At 35.1% G+C, this 3,163-nt stretch overlaps 1 pseudogene across 1 annotated transcript in view; it reads left to right on the top strand.

Annotated features, from left to right (window-relative positions):
• Positions 1–2,152, top strand: part of LOC105810735 — a 17,644-nt pseudogene extending 15,492 nt beyond the window's left edge. Inside the window, exon 2 of the transcript XR_001137514.1 lies at positions 2,055–2,152. The product of XR_001137514.1 is annotated as an uncharacterized LOC105810735 (transcript). The remainder of the gene's footprint in view (positions 1–2,054) is intronic.
• Positions 2,153–3,163: the final 1,011 nt, after the last annotated feature.

The raw sequence follows: 3,163 nt of genomic DNA, 5'->3' as shown, positions 1-3,163 counted from the left end.
TACAACATATTTCACCTTTTTCCCCTTATATTAGGGGGGCATAGTGATATTTACCTTTTAAGCTGAGCAGGAGATTGTTTGAAACCACACGCAACTATTTCCATTGACCTTTAAAGTTCCAGACAAATGTTTTCATTTATTTTAGCTTTTGGTTAAAGATGTTTTGGTGGTTACATAAAAAAATGATTAGAAAGTATTTCAGACAAAAAGTGGTATATAGAGAAATTAACACATCCAAGTACTCCAAACCCAGTTTGAGAAATAAAAATGTAACCAGTACAATTGAAGCCCTTCCAGAATATATTTCTCTATGGCTTCTTGAAGAGATAATCATCACCCTAAATTTGATGGTTATCATCCCTTTGCCACTTAGGTACTTTTTTTACATGGTCTAAAAATTTGACATAAATGACTTGTCTTTTTGAATTAATTTTAAAATGTCAGAGCAGTGACTGCTGTTAGAACTTTTTTAGCCTAATCACCTATGACTGGACATGTTTCTCTGCTTTACTGTCCTCATTTGTGAAGTTGGGGATAGGTCTACATGATTTCTGATGTCTTATTGGCTGTCATTAAAAAATTATTCTTGATTACCTCTTGTTTTCCATATGAAACAAAATGAAACAAAACAAAGACACAACAGAGAGGCTAAGTAACTTGCCCATGGCCATATAGTAAGTCACAGAGCAGGGAATAAAACTCAGTTCTCTGGACTTTCATTCAGACACTCTTTTCTTCATACCACATTGCCTGCCATTTTTTGTGATGATTCTTAAGAAGAGAGAGAGAGGGAGGGAGAGAGAAAGGGGAAAGAGGAGGGAGAGGAGAGGAGGGAGGGAGAGGGGAGAGAGAAGAGAGAAAGATTTTTTCCCCTCAGATATCTTTTTTCTGTAGGGAAAAACACTGTAGCCTTATCAGCCTGGAAGCTACTTATAGAATTAGAAGACTGTGTGTCCTGCAGAGCTTGTGAATCCTTTCTATTTTTCTGGATTTTCCTGGAAAGGAAGTTTGGATATAATGTGGCTTTCACTAGGCTCCTTACCCTACAGTTAATTTTCCGATCTCGTCAAGGTAACTGGACCAGGAAAATAGGGATGGGCACAAACACAAGTGTCTCTGTGGATGTACATGTATCCAAATTTCAATATATTTTAGCAGTCAGGACTTTAATAAATTACTCTTTCTTTTTTATGTAGTTTATGCTATGTTCAAATCACAAATGCCTTTCTATTTGAAAATGAGTTTGTTTCTTGTTTCTATTTAGCGGCCAACGTACCAGAGTACTAAAGTGAAAATAGCACAAATAGAATAATGTAGAAACACGTTTTTAAAATCTCTTTGGAGAAAAACCCCATTCTAAAAATGGCAACTTAGAATTACATGCATGTACTTTCTCTTTCAGGTTTTTACTCTAACAAATTTAATTCATTCTTAGTTGAGATGACTAAGCTTGAGTCATAATATTCACATAGTGCCATGCCTCTCCTGTGAAAATATAGCAATATAACCGGAGGTTGAAGTTATGTATCTTATTGTAAAACCATATTTTCCCAAATCTCTTGCTTCAATATCAAAAAGTTAGTTTAATAAATTATTGCTTCCTTCTATAAATACATACTTGGAAACTTATAATAGTAGTACTCATTCTCTCTAGGGTGAATGAAGCTGCTAATAGTAGCTCTGTCAGTACTGTATATATTCTCAAGGTAGTTATGTTTTAAAAAGCAAACAAGATAACACATTTGTCTCTGAGAATTTTAGGTCAAATTATCTTACACTTTCAGCAGCTTTTAGTAGGAAATTACCCCTGGAATATTAAGGAAGGGAGGAGGGATCTAATGTAATCAAATATGAGTGTTCAGTACACCTTTTATTTAGGCATTGCTTTATTTGCTCACATTTACTACATACGGGTTTTCCCTGATAAAGCCTTTTTTTGAGAATGTGTATGAGAATATTTGAAAAGGCAATTTTTTGTCTGATTGAAATTTCTGGTGAACATCTGTAATACATGGAATTTTCTACATGGGTTAAATTTCCCCATGTTGCTCCAGCAGGTAGATGTAACTCAAGAGAAAAGATGTGGATAAATGAAACTAGCCAATAATGAACCTGTTTCTCCCTGGCCATAATATGAACCTGGATGATGGTGGTAAGAATATTGAATCTTAAAACTAGCAATGCTAAACCAGAGAGATCCTAGCGGGACACAAGAATATGTAGTCATTGTATAGTCGACAAATGTTACTTCACTCTCTTAGATACAATAGCTCTCTGTAGAAAGGTGGTATGGTGTTTATAGAAACAACAACAGAATGTGGAAATTTTCTTCTTTGGCCATACCTACTACCAGAATTATGGGGTCTTAAATATATGTACTGTTTCTACTCAGTTCTTAATGACTTTACTTTGGACCAAGTTGAGATTATTTCAAAACTAGCATTGGTTGTATATTTTCCATTGACACAGATAATACACAATTTGTAGTTAGTCTTTGGATAAAAGGGGTAGAATTTTCTTTTACCGTTGATATATTTGCATGTTGTAAAAATTTGTTCATGTCCTGTTTTGAATTCCCAGCTCTTTAGGATTTTTCCATTATTTGACTCATAGGGCATTATGTTACTGTTGTGCTTATTGTTCCTGAGGTATAGATATTCAACATACATTTATTGAGTTTTTGTCATGCTTAAGGCACATGGAGTAGATTCAGGTATATAGTTCCTGCTCTCAGGGGGATAATAATTGATATGGTCTTTTACCAGTAATTTAACAGATTATATTTTCTTAAGATACTATGTTAATGTGATTTTATTAATATTACTATATTGGGACTTTAAAGTAAAAAGAAAATATATTTAGTTTTCCTTTGCTGTTCACCTTTTTTTTTTTTTTTTTTTAAAGAGACAGAGTCTTGCTCTGTTGCTCAGGCTGGAATGCAGTGGTACAGTCATAGCTTACTGTAGCCTTGAACTCCTGGCCTCAAGCAATCCTCCTGCTTTCAGACTTCTGAGTAGCTGGGACTACAGGCATACACCACCTTGCCTGGCTAATTTATTATTATTATTACATTTTTGAGATGGGGTCTTGGCATGTTGCCCAGGCTGGTCTGGAACTCCTGGCCTCAAGCAATCCTCCTGCCTTGGTCTCTCAAGTTGCTGGG

The sequence above is a fragment of the Propithecus coquereli genome, unplaced genomic scaffold (genome assembly GCF_000956105.1).
Source record: "Propithecus coquereli isolate 6110/MARCELLA unplaced genomic scaffold, Pcoq_1.0 Scaffold22, whole genome shotgun sequence".
In the NCBI taxonomy this organism is placed as follows: Eukaryota; Metazoa; Chordata; class Mammalia; order Primates; family Indriidae; genus Propithecus; species Propithecus coquereli.
Note: the sequence above shows the minus strand (reverse complement) of the source record. Positions and strands in the feature narration are given on the sequence as shown.